The 16357-nt window shown below is 37.7% G+C and overlaps 1 long non-coding RNA gene across 2 annotated transcripts in view; it reads left to right on the top strand.

The window, feature by feature from the left end:
• The window catches only part of LOC121496578, a 159378-nt gene extending 146670 nt beyond the window's left edge, over nucleotides 1-12708 (top strand). For both annotated transcript variants that reach the window (XR_005989275.1, XR_005989274.1), the window contains one exon: nucleotides 11051-12708. This is a non-coding gene — a long non-coding RNA (uncharacterized LOC121496578). The remainder of the gene's footprint in view (nucleotides 1-11050) is intronic.
• The last annotated feature ends 3649 nt before the right edge of the window (nucleotides 12709-16357 follow it).

Raw genomic sequence — 16357 nt, 5'->3', positions numbered from 1 at the left:
ACACAACACGGAGGGTGGTAAAGCGTGGTTAAGAGCAGGGGCCCTTGAGCTGGTTTTGGGTTCACATCCTGGTCCCCCTGTTGACAGCTTAGGAAGTTACCTAAATTCCCCGAGTGCCTGTTTCCTTCACCGATACCGTACGGATAATGAACTGAGCTTTCTCCCAGGGTTTTGAAGATTCAATGAGTCAACATGTGTGAAATACTTAGAACAAACAGTTCCTGGCAAATAATGACTAAATGCCAGCAATCATTATTGTTACTTGTCTCCTCCTCAATCTGTGGGAGTGAAGTGACAAATCTCTTGTGCCTCAACAATCTTGTTTCTATGTCGGTTGATTTGGCTTGATGCCAAATGTCACCTCACCCTCTCAACGTATAAGGGCAGTTTATCCTGGAGAGTTTTGAAATACTTTCTTGTGTTGGTAGAGACCTATTGCCTTAGGGAACATTTGAATTTGACTTCTGTAGCAAATCCCAAGTTAGAATGACTTTCTTCCAAAGTTTCAGAATTGTCTCTTAAGTGTATTCATTGAATAACAATCCTAATATTTAGAGTCAATTTTTGTAAATGAAATCTTAACGTGGAGAACATTTAAAGCAGGAAATATTTTGTGAAGGTACACGTGAGGGCCTGTCAGAAATGAATATTAGGTGATGGCAATGATGAGTTTAATTTTATATACTTTATTACTTGGACTATACAATAAGTTTATGCCTTAAAACAGTAATTGACTTCTTCAAAAGGTTATGTCTTTATAAATTGATGTAAATTTTTTTTCTTTTATTAAGAGCAGAATCAGAACTTTTTTTTTTTTTTGTACTATGCCAGTCTTGTCATCTGGAAAACATATGATGTTTATATAGTTTCCAAAGATACATGTGATTTAGTTAGGTGCCCAGAGACCTCCACATGAATTGTTAATTTCATATTGCCTACAACAGCCATCCCCCCTCAATGTTTGCAGAGTTTATAGGAGATCAGTTACAAATGTGATTATACCAGCCATTCCTCAGACCTGACACCAGTTTCAAATTAAAAACTGACAGGCCTCACCTGCTCCTGGGTTCACCCACAGGTCACCTTCTTGTCACTTCAGCTCTCCCCCCATTAAAATGACATCTGTGTTCATAAAGGGACCGAGAGGGGCTGTGAGTTGTTAGAATTGTTGAGGAATAAGAATAAGGTGTCGTCTGCCCAGATAATATAGTGTTCAACTTTGGCCTTTGAGGGGACAGGAGGCCAGCAACACCCGACGGTGTTTCCAAATACAAGAACAGAGGCCCAGAGAGGTCACCCATTGCTCCTCATACAACCCATGGAATAGAACAAACATGGCAATTTAAAGAATATGTATTCACATCAATAAGAGGAAAGAGGCAAATAGAAATAGTGATTTAATATTCTTCCCAGATATCTAAAATATTCTCCAAGGTGTTTTATTAAATTTTACCTGAGGAACAAAAATATTGATTTATTTTTTTCTTTTAGGAAGTGTAAGAAAACAATTAGAACAGTACAAATGTAAACTAAGTGAAAAAATGTTTGAATTATCTATATATGGCCTTTGCCTCATATAATTTGCCATGTGTTAGTCATAGTGCTTGTATAAAACGTTATATTATCTTTTTATGAAATATAAAATGCTTGAGATCTTATTTCAATTAAGATTGCCCACTTGGGGCACCTGGGTGGCTCAGTGGTTGAGCGTCTGCCTTTGGCGTGGCCTGGGGGCATGATCCTGGGGTCCTGGGATTGAGTCCTGCATGGGGCTCCCTGCAGGGAGCCTGTATCTCCCTTTGGCTGTGTCTCTGCCTCTCTGTGTCTCTCAGGAATAAATAAATAAAAATCTTAAAAAAATACTTTACATTATTAAACAAATATGCTTCACTTAAAGAATCAAGGAAAAAGATAATTTTTAAAGAGAAAGCTAGATGATAAAACATTGTAAATAATGTCTTAGTTCTGTATCTGATTTTGAGACAGTGCTATGCCTCGTGGGCACTTAATAATGTCTAGAGGAGGTATTTGGTAATTTGAAAAAGTAACAGGTCTGAAAAATTATTATATCAAAAATTATGATTATGAAAGCAATTATTATTACTGTAAGTTAAGTGTCTTAGATTTTTGAAAACAATTATTTGTAAAGCCTTTAAAAAATATATTAACAATTTTTAGCTATATCTGCTTCCAGGGTATGAGGAGCCCAAAGTGGTTCCTTTGTGTCCTGCTGCAAGCATTGTGAATGATTCAAGCTCACTGGTACACTGTGCCCAGCTGGGGAGGAGGCCGGGGATGATGAGGTTAAGGCAAAAGAGAAACACCAGTGCCCCTACACAAATATTTAAAATGTCCATTTTACACATGGAATTATACAAATAAGCTTTATTCATCTTCAATTTCTTCGTGTTTATTGACCCCTTTCCCACATGTAGGCAGCAGTGTATGATAGCTTGGTGGTTAGGTGTGCTGCTACGAGAGCTGGGCTGCCTGGGGGTTGATCCCCAGTGATGCGATTTACTACCTGGGTATTTTAGTCCATTTGGGTTGCTATGACAAAAATTTCATAGACTGGGTGGCATAAACATCAAACATTTATCTCTCCTATTTCTGGAGGCTAGAATGTCCAATATCAGGTGTGGAAGATTTGGTGTCTGGTGACGGCTGTTTCCTGGGTCATAGACCACTATCTCTGGGTCACAGAGATGGCTCTCTGATTGTCAATAGTGGAAGAGTGAGGGAGCTCTGTGAGGTCTCTTTTATAAGGGCACTAATTCCATTCTTCTATAAGGGTTCCACCCTCATGGGTTAATCAGCTCCCAGAGGCCTTACTTCCTAATATCCTGATATTGGAAGATAGGATTTCAACATAAGAGTTTAGGGGACATGCAAACATTCAGTCTTGAACACTGGGTGACCTTGGGCCACATTTTAAGACACTTTGTGTGTTAGTCTCCTCATCAGTAGAATAGGACAATAGTAATACCTACCTCATCCAATGGAACTAAATTAATTGATACTATATATAAAGCACTTAGTATACTGGTTGGGTGTATTAAGTGCTACATCAGTGTTTTTTCAGCTCAAATAATTGTAAACTGAGAATAATTGCATACTTAATAGGCATATTCTAAAGAGCTGCTGTAGGAATTAAGAAGTTAATCGTAAACTCATATACTTATTTGATAGCATGATTATTGCTATATCATGATGATGATGTATAAAATATAATCCTGGGCTGGCTGCAAGGGGAATAGTTTCTGTGTTCAAGGAGACCATCCTCTAGCAGGTGTAATATGGTCACTCATGTACTTCTCTTGTCCAAGACAGACAATGAAAGTACTGGGCTCTAGGAAGTCTTAGAACTGTGAGGTTTCCTGGAATCAGGATTAAGAAAGATTGAGAGAAAGATTAAGAAAAGATTTACAGTGGGAAGTGGGCATTTGAGGTGTGTCTTAAAATATAGTTAGATTTTGGGATGAAATCTTGCAGACAGTAGAACTGTCCCTTGAACAATGTGTGTGTGAAGGCTCTGACCTCCCCTCACCACACGCTGTTGAAACTCATGTAACAACTTCTGACTTCCCCCAAATACTTCACTAATAGCCTACTGTTGACTGGAACTGCAAGCCTTACTGATAACATAGTTGATTAATACATATTTTGTATGTTCTATGTATTGTATGCTGTATTCTTAAATAAGCCAGAGAAAAGAAAATGTTATTAAGAAAATCACAAGGAAAAGAGAACACACTTATGATACTCTACTGTATTTGCTGAAAAAAATCTGTCTATAAGTGGACTTGCACAGTTTAAACCTGTGTTGTCCAAGAGTCAACTGTATTTCATTTTAGGAGGGCCATACACACAAGTACACATGTGTTGTGAACTAGATTTTAGTAATAATGAAGAGTTACTGATATTTGTTTAAGATTAAGGATTGTTTTGGTTACATTTAAAATTAGAGAGGGAATCTGGTTATGTACACAGAGGCTTATATAGTTTATACCAGCTGAGTTACACAGCACCCAGGATAGGGACTCCACTACTTACTGGCTGTCTATAATAATGTTAGAGTAGTAAAAACTGATTTAATAATGACAATGATTGTTTATGGTTTTCTTACTAAAGAGTGTTATCAACCATACGTGCATTATTTCATTTAATTCCTATTAATACCATAAAAGTGGATAGTGTAATTGTCTAAATTTTACAGTTGCGGAAAGTTATTCGGAGGTGATGTGACTTGTCCAGGTCACAAAACTAGTAAGCCGCGTCTTTTTAACTGGAGGCCAAGCTACTGATAGCTGAATAGGCTGTGTCATAAAACGTGTTAAGCTCTAAAAACATGGTAGCAGGGGTGGTAGTGCTGAGTAGAAAGACATGGTGTTCATACATAGATTTAAATAATATTAAAAGGAAATGGAAATTTAAACAAATATTTGTTTTTTTCTTTTAAAAGATTTTGTTTATTTATTCATGAGACACACACACACACACACACACACACACACACACACACAGGCAGAGGGAGAAGCAGGCTCCATGCGGGGAGGCCAGTGTGGGACTCGATCCCGGGTCTCCAGGATCACGCCCTGGGCCAGAGGCATCACTAAACCGCTGAGCCACCCGGGCTGCCCCACAAATACTTGTTTGGTGGCCAGAAGGGATGAGGTAGTGACAGGGTTACTGGAATACAGTTTTCTGGGATGCTAGCGTGCTAGCGATGCTGGTTTTTTTTTTTTTTTTCCTTGATCGGAAGATGTTACATCAGTGTGTTCATGGTTTGTTATTCATGAAGCTGTACACTTAAGATTCATACCTTTCCTGGATGGAGGTTACAATTTAATTAACAGCTTTATAAAACATGTTCAACATCTAGGTTTGTTAAAGAGGTCTACTGAGATGAGTTAAGGAATAGAATAAAAAAAATCCCTCAAGTATGTGCATGCAATTTGTGGCCAGCAGGAGTGTCTCCTCCATCTCTACGTACTCTCCTATCCCTGCCCCTGTCTACTGGAAAGGACTTCTAGGGACTGCATCATGAGGTCCTGGGATACAAAGTAGAAATGAGAAATAATATAAAAAGGCACATGGACTCCAGGTAAAGATGACTCCGAAATGGAAAATAGCTCTCTCACAATTATGCTAAGTATCTGCATAGATAGTCTAGAATTCTATCAAACATACAGCTAATTGATTACTTTTAGGTTATTTGAAGACAATCAATTACTTGATGTCTAATTTGTAGGCAGATATATGACAAATTATATAAAAGCGATTGAATCATATAAGTTCAGGTATGTAGAATAAAATGGCTCTTTTTATGAATTATATCACTGGAGAGCATATTACCATCATGGAGTCGTTGTTGTGTCCAGTTCCCACTGGGTTCCCAAGTGGAAGTGAAGAAAAGATAAGCAAAATACCACCCTACATTTAGAATTCTATAAAATTAAATAATTTTATCTTGTTATTATAAAGTTAAATACCCATGTTTCTCTTACTGTAACTTTTCTGGAGGAATTCAGTGAGACTCATTAGAAGAGCAATGGAATATTTGGAAACTTCTTTATTCCTGAGCTAAAATTTTCTCATTATTTTGACTTTTGATGTCATCATATATCATAAGGGTATTAATCAATTAGAAATTTGAAGAAAATCCATTTTCCCTTAAAAACTATTTTTTTTATAATATGCTGAAAATCAAAAGGAACAAACACTTGAGATCCTGTGATCTCCAGAAATGTCTCTTGATGGCTTTGTTTATTGGCTTATAGGATAAATTTGGCATCTCAATGTCCCTTTAACATTGATAGAAAGTGGAGATTATAGTTTTCATTAACGTATACAGTATTATTACTTAATTTTAAACCATTCTGGATTCTCCGATTCAAACCCATAGATTCTCCGTGAAGAATGACCAAACTGGAAATCCTTTTAGTTATCTTACCTGTGTATTCTGAGGTTTCTAGCACATACTAAGGAGGAATGACAACTCCTCATATTTGTTCTTCATATCTGTGTATATCTAATGTTCTTTTTGACGTATTACTTGAATATTTTATTTTTTTCTACCTAATGTTGCTTGAGGGCAAAATGATGGCATGTGGGTATTTTTTTGAATCACTGTGGTGCTAAAGGTGCTATATTTAGTAGGAAAGTATCAACCATGAACTCTCTTCCCTCTTTAGTCAGGAGTACTTTGTATAAAAAATAGAATTAGGGTAGAGAGATATCCCTCTTTTCCAGATTGCAGGAGGCGATGTTGTTGCCTATCTATCTGCTATGTAATCCAATATATTTACTAAGTGCTAAATGTTTGTTCAGTAGTGATTGGCCGGTTGACTATAATAAGTATGCATGTGTGTTTATGTGAGCGTTCAATATGCTTGGTCAGTTTCTTAATATTTAACTATATAAAAAAATGCAGGCTAAGATCACGTTGACTTCAGATCAGAAGTGAAACAGCAAATGAAATAGTTTTGGAATTTGGAGGCAGGAAGTCTAGGTTTACATTTTGTTTTTACCATTTACTATGTTAATGGTACTCTTTACTATGTTAATCTCTTTAAAATTTTAAAAGTGGAAATGGTATAAATTGTCTCTCACACAGTTTAAGTGAGAATCAAATGAGATAATTTAGAACTATGATTCATAGAATGTATTCTACAAAGATTCTTTCCTGCAGTTCACAAGAAGGGGTCTTCATGTACCTGCAGGATGAGCATTCACGTTAAAAAGTTCTTTCAAATTCCATTTTAGGATCAGTCTATCCATTGTGTTTCACCTCATTCTATGCTTCTAACAAACTCTTCAACATATCAGACATGTATCATCTTTGACCCATATGTTGTTACTGCTAAAGGAATTCAATAAAATATTGATTATCATCTGGAAGGGCATTGGAGTGTAAAACCCAAACAAATACTGTAGCCCTGCTCTTTGAGAAACTGTACAGTATAATATACTGTGTGCATACTGGTGATTCATTCCAAGAAAATCGGAAGAGAGTTGAATTGTTTCAAAGAAGTGTAACTAGAAACATGTATAGGGAGGGAAGTGGTTTTTCTTCTACAGATATACTGTAGAGATGATGGGGAAAGATAAAGTCTGAGCAAGATGTGACAGGTAGACAATTACAAAGAAATATGTGTCTAAGATGAAATATTAAAAATCTAAAGCGAACAGGGACTGGCAACCTACAGCCTGTATGCTAAAACCAGCCTACCATCTGTTTTTTTCTCCCAGTCTATGAGCTAAGAATAGTTTTTACATTTTTTAAATAGTCAAAAAAATTTAAAAAGAATACTGTTTAGTTTCATGTGAAAAATTATATGAAATTCAGATTTCAGTGCCCATAAATAAAGTTTTATTGGAATGTAGCCATGCTCATTCATTTACATACTGTCTATGGTAGAGTGGAGTGCTTACAACAGAGAACATGTGGCCGACAAAGCACAAAATATTTACTATCTGGCCCTTTATAGAAAAAGTTCACTGGTGCCTAATTTAAAGCCCATTGTTCAGGTCATAGGAAGGCAGTATAATTACGCACATAACACAGCGCACTTATGGAAATCATTTTCCTTCATATATCTAGCTTCTGAAAATGTTTGAAGCTTTAAAATTGTTTTAGGTACATATTGCATTTGAATTAGGCTTTAATACAATCACCTCTGCAAAGCTTTACTCTGACAAGGAAATAACACTTCTCTCTAAAACTCAAAGCACGTTTTAACTCTTATAGTATCACTGTATTTGCTTTGACTAATGTTATCACTTGTGCACATCTAAATTTCTCAGCTAGATTATAATATTGAGAAACAAGAATGGTTGTTTTTCATCCTATTTTCTCCCTTGTCATCTAGCATGTTGTTTTGTCCAGAGTGGTGGTCAGTGTTTGTTGAATGAATCTCAGTGATCTGATTAACTACATTTAAAAAAAAGGTTTTATTTAGGGGCACCTGGGTACCTCAGTTGCGTTGAGCATCTGCCTTTGGCTCAGGTTGTGATCCTAGGGTCTTGGGATCAGCTCTGCCTTGGGCTCATGCTCGGTGGGGAGCCTACTTCTCCCTCTGCCCCCTGCTCACACTGTCTCTCGCCAAAATCTTTTTATTTTATTTATTTATTTGAGAGAATGAGCATGCACTCAGTGCACATTTATGAGTGGAGTGGTGGGGGAGAGGGAGAGGGAAGGAGAGAGAGATAATTGCAAGCGTACTGTCCACTGAGCACAGAGCCTGATGCAGGGATTGATCCCCTGACCCTGAGATCATGGCCTGAGCCGAAATCAAGAGTTGGACACTTTTTTTTTTTTGATCTGAGAGACGAGCTTTATAAGAGTTGGACACTTAACCAACTGAGCCATCCAGGTGCCCCCTGATTAACTACATTTTTTTTTTTTGATTAACTACATTTTTAAAGAAAATTCATTCTTAGGGAGTTACTTTTTGAGATATACTTTCAAGATAACACAAAAGCTACCTTGTACATTGTTGTTGCTGAGAATACAGAGTTGAGTAATGTCCTTTAAAAGGAAGCTTTGTATCTTGTGCCATTTTGATTAAAATATTACTATTTAGATAGTAACTGTCCTCTTGATCCAAGCAGTAGCTCACTGAAGTATTCTTTCTTTGGCTTACTAAATGTTTTCTTTTTTATTTCTTCTCTTCTTTTCTGCATAGATATTCCCTTCTAAAGGCCATCTGAGTGATAAGTGATTGGATTTCATTTTTTGTTTTCATTAAAAACAATAAAGATATTGCTTTCATTATTGATCTTCATTCATTTCCTATATTATGAATTGATATAGCGTTTTTATACCCTGGCCACGATTTTTTTCATCTCTCATGTGAATTAGGAAAAAAATATGATTTCAATCTGAAAGGTAATTTTTTATATCCAATTTTTTGTACTTTATCTGGGCATCCTTCTCTTTATTACTTTCTCTTTTGTTTTCCTGAAGCATTTCCTATCCTATTCCTTCCTCTTTGATAACCTTCCTTCTCCACTGCAAATGGAAACTTCAGGGTACACTCAAAAAATGAGAAATTCACTATCTAAATCCAAAGAAATTTTGTACAGTCTGAGTAATCAATAACTGAATAGATGAGGATAAATTAAATCAAAATAAACTGAGGATAGAGCTGTGTATGCAATTCAGTGTTTGAAGAAAAGGATCTTTTCAAGGTTTGTAAAACCATGCTTGGCAGGGGGAAAAATAACAAAAATAGATTTACTGAGGGCAACACTTTAAAAAAATGATTTGGGTATTGATCATTTTTAATCTTTTGCCCTGAACAACTGGGAGATGTATTAGAGCTAGAGCCTGCAATGAAAAGCAGGTCTGTTCTTTAACCTGCCCCAATTCACTTAGACATATTTTATATCTCAGGGGATTTGGCCACAAAGTCCATTAGAGCTTTGGAGGCAGTCAGGTCAAATCAATTGTCCACACTGCAGACAGGGTACCCATCATTTACGGTAATTCACCCCCGTCATGGTAGAGGAGAGGAAAGGTTAAAAGCTGTATTGCCATGAGCACATCTCATCTATCTTTCAGTATATTGGTAATACCCAAACATTCCTTGCTTAAGGAACAGGATGTACAACTTCAAATTAAGTTGGATTTAGGGGTCCTGTGGGCAGTCCACGAAATTCTGTTAATGATGTTTTAGAGAGTGCAAAAAAAAAAAAAAAAAAACCCTGCTTGTAAGTAGAAATGAGGAAATATCATGTTCCTGAACAAACCTGAATAATTTTTCATGCTTGATGAGATGTATGCAAAGTATATGGAGTGCTTAGTAATGAAGTCTTGAGAGATTCAGAATGGTTTGAGTAACTGATTTCCCTGCCCCCACCCCCACTCCAGATTCCACTTCACATTTAGTTATGTGGAGAGAAGAGACTTATAAATCTATCATCTACATTTGAAGCATAAAGACGGGTCCTAAAGAAGGAGGAAGAGATTGAATAAAAGGGTCACTTAAAAAAATCAGTGATTTCTATATTTTCAGGAAGGAAAAAACCTCCTGTTTTAAGGATGACATGCTGAAAATATATCAAATAATATTTTATGGTGGGCATCAACACGGTACAAACGCGTTCCTGATGTTTTGTTAATCGGGAGAATTGACTTCAATTACAAACCCAGTCCTGCTTTCCTGTGGCATCAGTGGCTTCTTACTTAGTCTGTGGCTGGGGGCAAATAAAATCAGGTGTACCTATTCTGGAATTTTAAGTGAGGTGCAGAGCTGTTTGCTGCTTTGCAGAATGGGGAGGTGTGAATTAAAGTGTATGTGAAAAGAATTAGCCTTTGATTCTTCCTTTTTACCTTAGGGTTTTATTTGCTTGGTTTCTCCCTTGAAACCAAGGGAGTTGGTTATATATATATATATATTTTTTTTCATTATACATATATATATGTATATATATGTTTTCATTAAAAACAATAAAAATATTGCTTTCATTATTGATCTTCATTCATTTCCTATATTATTAATTGATATAGCGTTTTTATACCCTGGCCACGATTTTTTTCATCTCTCATGTGAATTAGAAAAAAATATGAATATATATATATATATATATATATATATATACACACATTTTTTAAACATAGACTTCCTCATGGAAAGCAAATAATTTTAGAGAAGATCATATCTTCAGTGGAGAAAAGAATAGGATGTGAGTGAGATTCAGTTTTGTTTGGGAGTGCGCCTAAGACTAGTCAAGCAAGTGTTGAAAATCTGTATAATCCATGCAGCAAATCTTTCTCAACCTTTTATATATGCTTATTTCTATTTAAAGATAGATGCAAAGAAACCGCATCTATAGAAAGACTATGAGGTAGTTTTCCTGTAGTAGAACTGTTTTGTGATAGTTTAGATTTTAAAAAAAATGGATCCATTTTACTGTAAATGATAAAGCAAAACCCACCTATAACTATTTCTGTAATTTCTTTCAGTACCACTTGTCTGCGACATTGCCACATATCAGGACTTCTTTTGTTTTTTTCTGTTAACTCCTGGTTTCCTCTATCTTCAAGGCTTCCAGTGTTTTCTGAAGGCACAGGATGAACGGAAGGGATGTGGCATGCAAAGAAAGAACAAAGACCCATAAAAAAGAAAACAGCGTACTATCACCTCAGCTGCCCAAAGACCACATCTTCAAATAACCAATAACTGCAGCCCCAAGCCCTAGTTAGGTGGCAGTGATAGTTGCAAGTCAGGCATACATTTTCCACAGGTTCCAGAATATAATAATGATTTAAGATACCTGCTTCAGCTATTCCATTTATAAATATGCTGGTACATATCAAATTAGTAGAATTTCAAAACCACTGCTTGGAGAAATTGTTCTGAATTTAGGTTTGGAGGATGGGAAATATACAAATTTATTTCAGCTCTCAAACATACAAATTCATTTCAGTTCTCGAATCAGAAAATGGTTAATGCATCTTCAGACAAAAAGAATTCTTTGAAACTTGCATCTGGTCTAAAGTTTTGAGAGCCAAATTTCTGCCTAGTGCAATTTGCAATGGATGAAACAGTTCTGGCAATAATTGAGTCCTCAGTGGAAATGGTGACTTGATAGACTTTGAACAAAGCAGGGTTGCAGAATAGAGCTTTTCTCAAATAATTTGTTGTTTGAGGAGTGTCTCTAGTCTGTACATTTTAGAAAACCCAAAATAATGGTTTCAGTTGGCCAAAGTGTCTGTTACTAGTTATGTCCTTATTTATGGCCTAGGATAAGAAGTCTCTTCTGGGAAATTTAAGCAAATGATTAGACAAAGGATAACACATATTTTTCTCAGATGAGTTGAGAAAAGTGAGAAAATGAAATGAATGATTTTAAAAATTTCTAGTTAGCTCTGTGTTTTCATTTTGGGCAACTTTCTATCTTAACACTTTCAGAAAACTAACTAGGAAGGCAGAAGGCTAATGATAAAATTCAAATCCTACTTGTGATTATTTATTTATCTGTACTTAATGAAATAAAGCACTTCCAGCTTGGACAAAGTGGTAGAAATGTCTGAAAATTGGCTTGGCTTCCTGGGTGAATGGGAAACTATTTCTAAGGACTTGGACTGATTTATTAAGAAAGGTGTGCTTTGGCAATACATTGTAATAGTGAAATTGATATTTATCGAATTGAGAAGAGTAGCCAGCATATTGAATGGATGAGACTATTAATGTGTATGTCTGATATTTTATTCTCAGTTTCCCCATTTTCAGGTAAGCTCCATGAGAAAAGGCACTTTGCTCTTCCTAGCTATGTCCCCAGCACCTAGACAGAGACTGACATGCACCAGGTACTCAGAAATATTTATTAAATAAGTAAATGGATCAATGCATGAATAAATTTATTTTTTATTTTTATTAAAACAACACTATGCAGCTTGATTGCCCACTTTATTAAGTACATTTGGCCCTGAATAACTTGGCTATTTCCAAATATCAAACCTGCTATTAATAAATACTGTAAACAATATGCTACATTGAGCGGAAGTTTAATTTATTATAATTATGCCCTGGAAACAAAGGAACTGTAGAAAGACAGTGCATGCATGGGAATAAATTACAACTTAAAAAATGTTGCTTTGGGGCAGCCCCGGGGGCTCAGCGGTTTAGTGCCACCTTCGGCCCGGGGTGGGATCCTGGAGGCCCAGGATCGAGTCCCACGTCGGGCTCCCTGCATGGAGCCTGCTTCTCCCTCTGCCTGTGTCTCTGCCTCTCTCTCTCTCTCTGCCTCTCATAAATAAATAAAATCTTTTAAAAAACCGTTGCTTTGAAGTTTTAATTATAAAATTAACCATTGTATCTTAGAATTTGATGAGACCTCCATGTATAATTTAGAGGAGGATTCTTTCTAATTAAGTGCCTCTTCCTACACAATTATTTCTTCCTATGATCCACCAAATAAATTCTAATCCAGTAAGGTTAAGAAGATGATGGCCAGGGAACCCATGAGAGAGAGGACATAATCCTCACTCCCAATTTCTAGTCAAAGGACTTGTCAGAGAATGTCCACATGTGTCTTTTCCTGCATGTGTCATTCCTCCTCACCCCTCATAGCTCTGCTTTCTTTAACTAGATTCACAGAAGCCCCTCCACCCTTACCCCCTCTGGCTCATCCTGCATCGCACATACCCTCACCTACAATGGCCCATCCTGTGTCCCTCCTCCCCTCAACCAATGTAACTCCTCCTGTGTCCCTCCTTCCTTCACCTATCACCTCTTTTGTGTCCCCACATCACCACTCACCATGTCTTGTTTCCCCATATTCCAACCCGCCATGCTTATCCTGTGCCCTGTTGTGAACCAAAATTAACCAAAACAATGAGTCTTCCAATGGTTTTAGCCCTCAATCTGTAGCACTGTTCACACAGCTTTATCTTTTGCATCAGCTAGTTGTGAGCACCCAGGCTCTGCGTTCTGACATCCTGTGTATCAGATTTGAGCTTCTGTTAAATTATTTAATGACTTAAGCAAATGGGTGATATCATGAAGGAGAAAATTTATTTTGATGAGTTCAAAGTGAGGTTCATTCTGGGAGGAAGGATATAGGAATTAAAGGCAAGGTTATTTAGGACAAGCCTAAGATGAGATTAGAGAGGGAAAATACTTATCTTGAACCCATTTTTCAATAACTCGAGGCAAAATTTATAAGAGCTAAAATTTTAAGAATTCTGAAAGAAGACAGGAGTAAATCTTCATAAACTGGTATTTCACAAAAGATTCTCAAGTATGACACCATAAACACGCAACAACAACAACAAAAAAGATATATGTATATATTAGACTTCATCAAGATTAAAAACTTTTGTGCTTCAGAGTACACTGTCAAGAAAGTGAAAAGATGAGGCAAACAAGATGTTGTCAAGGTGACAGAACAGGAGAGCCTAGCCCGTATCTATCCTTTTTTTTTTTTTTTTCTCTTTTTGGAGATCCTACTTTTAATTTGAAATTTTTTAAGATTTTTTTTTTATAATTTATTTTTTATTGGTGTTCAATTTGCCAACATACAGAATAACACCCAGTGCTTATCCCGTCAAGTGCCCCCCTCAGTGCCCGTCACCCATTCCCCCCCACCCCCCCACCCTCCTCCCCTTCCACAACCCCTAGTTTGTTTCCCAGAGTTAGGAGTCTTCATGTTCTGTCTCCCTTTCTGATATTTCCCACACACTTCTTCTCCCTTCCCTTCTATTCCCTTTCACTATTATTTATATTCCCCAAATGAATGAGAACATATAATGTTTGTCCTTCCCTGATTGACTTACTTCACTCAGCATCATACCCTCCAGTTCCATCCACATTGAAGCAAATGGTGGGTATTCGTCGTTTCTAATGGCTGAGGAATATTCCATTGTATACATAAACCACATCTTCTTTATCCATTCATCTTTCGATGGACACCGAGGCTCCTTCCACAGTTTGGCTATTGTGGACATTGCTGCTAGAAACATCGGGGTGCAGGTGTCCCGGCATTTCATTGCATCTGTATCTTTGGGGTAAATCCCCAGCAGTGCAATTGCTGGGTCGTAGGGCAGATCTATTTTTAACTCTTTGAGGAACCTCCACACAGTTTTCCAGAGTGGCTGCACCATTTCACATTCTATCCTCCAGCAAAGGTCAACAATGAGACAACTACCTAAACAAAACAAAACAAAACAAAACACACCCAGCTCTGAGAGACCTCAGGAGTCCATTTTAAAAAAAGTTAAGCAGCACAGTGGGACAAAAAAACCCAAGAATAACTGCACAAAAAGGAAGAAAGAGCAGCTTCATTTGGCTTCAACATCCCATCCCCGAGGCCAGCAGTGCTTGGAACCATGAGGGAACTCCCCAGCTTGAAAGAGTTCCCCTCACTAAGAAAGGAGAAGGGGATGAGTGACCAGCTTCCTCAGTCTTTCTGGGTTTGATTTCCCTTCACCCAGAGAGCAGAGCTGAGATAGCAGAGTGCCTAGGAAAAAGAAAGTCAGGGGCTACCAGTATCAGCCATGCAGTGGGAACTGTCACAGTTCACAGTGACCTACCCCGGAGAGGACACCAGCAGCTCTCACCACTGAAGAAACCAGTGGCCAGCACAGCCATTGGCCCCCTCCTGCAGATTTCACTGGTTTTCGCCTTCCAGATTTTTGTGCTTGTCGATGCCAGTCACCTGGATTGCCAGTCTCCCTACTCCCCAGCCCTACTCACCATCATTGGAGTGTACCAGCAGCCAGGCTTGGCTTCTGCAGTTGTACAAATGCAGGATGCTAATGTAGACTGCTGACCTCTACTGCTGTGCACACGCCTGGGCAAGCCCCCCGAGCTGTGCACTGGGACTCCACCAGTCTGAATCCTATAACCAGCTGCCACTGCCATGTGTATGCGTATGGAGAGATGCAGCAGTCACAGAAGTACATGTAAACAGTCAAGACCCCCATAACTACTTTTGGGTCCAGATACAGCCCTGTCTCCTATCACTGGCTTGCATTGCTGGGCTCACTAGCACCTACTTCCAACTGTATATTTGTACCCTGCTGTCCTTACTCCTGTCAATGGCTTCCCCTGCCATGTTTGTGCCTATAATGAGACCCTGCAGCCATAGGAGTAAACACCAATAGCCAGGGCCTCTGGAGCTGCCAGTGCATTTACAGTTGTTCCTGACCCCTGTTGCTGGCCTTAGCTGTAGTCACTACGTGTATGTGTCTGCAGCTGACTCCTGTCACTACACAAACACCTATAGCCAGTGCCCTCAGCTGAGTGTGGGCATACCGCTGGCCCTGGTCACCACCATTGCCTGCCTTGGTTTGTAGCTGCTAGACCTAAAGGCATTGCTGAGCGTGGAATAGGCCTTGCAATCATGGTGGACCCCCTATAATGCTTACCAAAGAAGTAAATTCTATAAAACATTTAAGGAAGAATTAATGCTATTTTTCCTCAAATTTTCAAAAAGTTAAAGAGAAGGGAACTCCCAAACTTATTTTATGAAGCCAGCATCACAATAATACCAAGGACAGATAAGGGCACTCTTAGATAAGAAAACTATAGGCCAATATTCTTGATGAATATAGATGTAAAAATTCTCAACAAAATACTAACAAACTGAATTCAACAGAACATTAAAAGATCATACACTGTGGTCAAATGGGATTTATCTTTGGGATGCAAGGATGGTTCAATATACACAAACAAAAATTGTAGGAACATCTAAATAGTTGTAGGAAATGCATTTGTCAAACTTCCCCATCCATTCATGATAAAAATTCTCATGAAACTGAATAAAGGAGGAATATACTTCAACATAATAAAGGCTGTATATGACATCCCCACAGCTAACCTCATATTAAATGGTGAAAGTTTGAAAA

Source organism: Vulpes lagopus, chromosome 1 (genome assembly GCF_018345385.1).
Source record: "Vulpes lagopus strain Blue_001 chromosome 1, ASM1834538v1, whole genome shotgun sequence".
Classification (NCBI taxonomy): domain Eukaryota; kingdom Metazoa; phylum Chordata; class Mammalia; order Carnivora; family Canidae; genus Vulpes; species Vulpes lagopus.
Note: the sequence above shows the minus strand (reverse complement) of the source record. Positions and strands in the feature narration are given on the sequence as shown.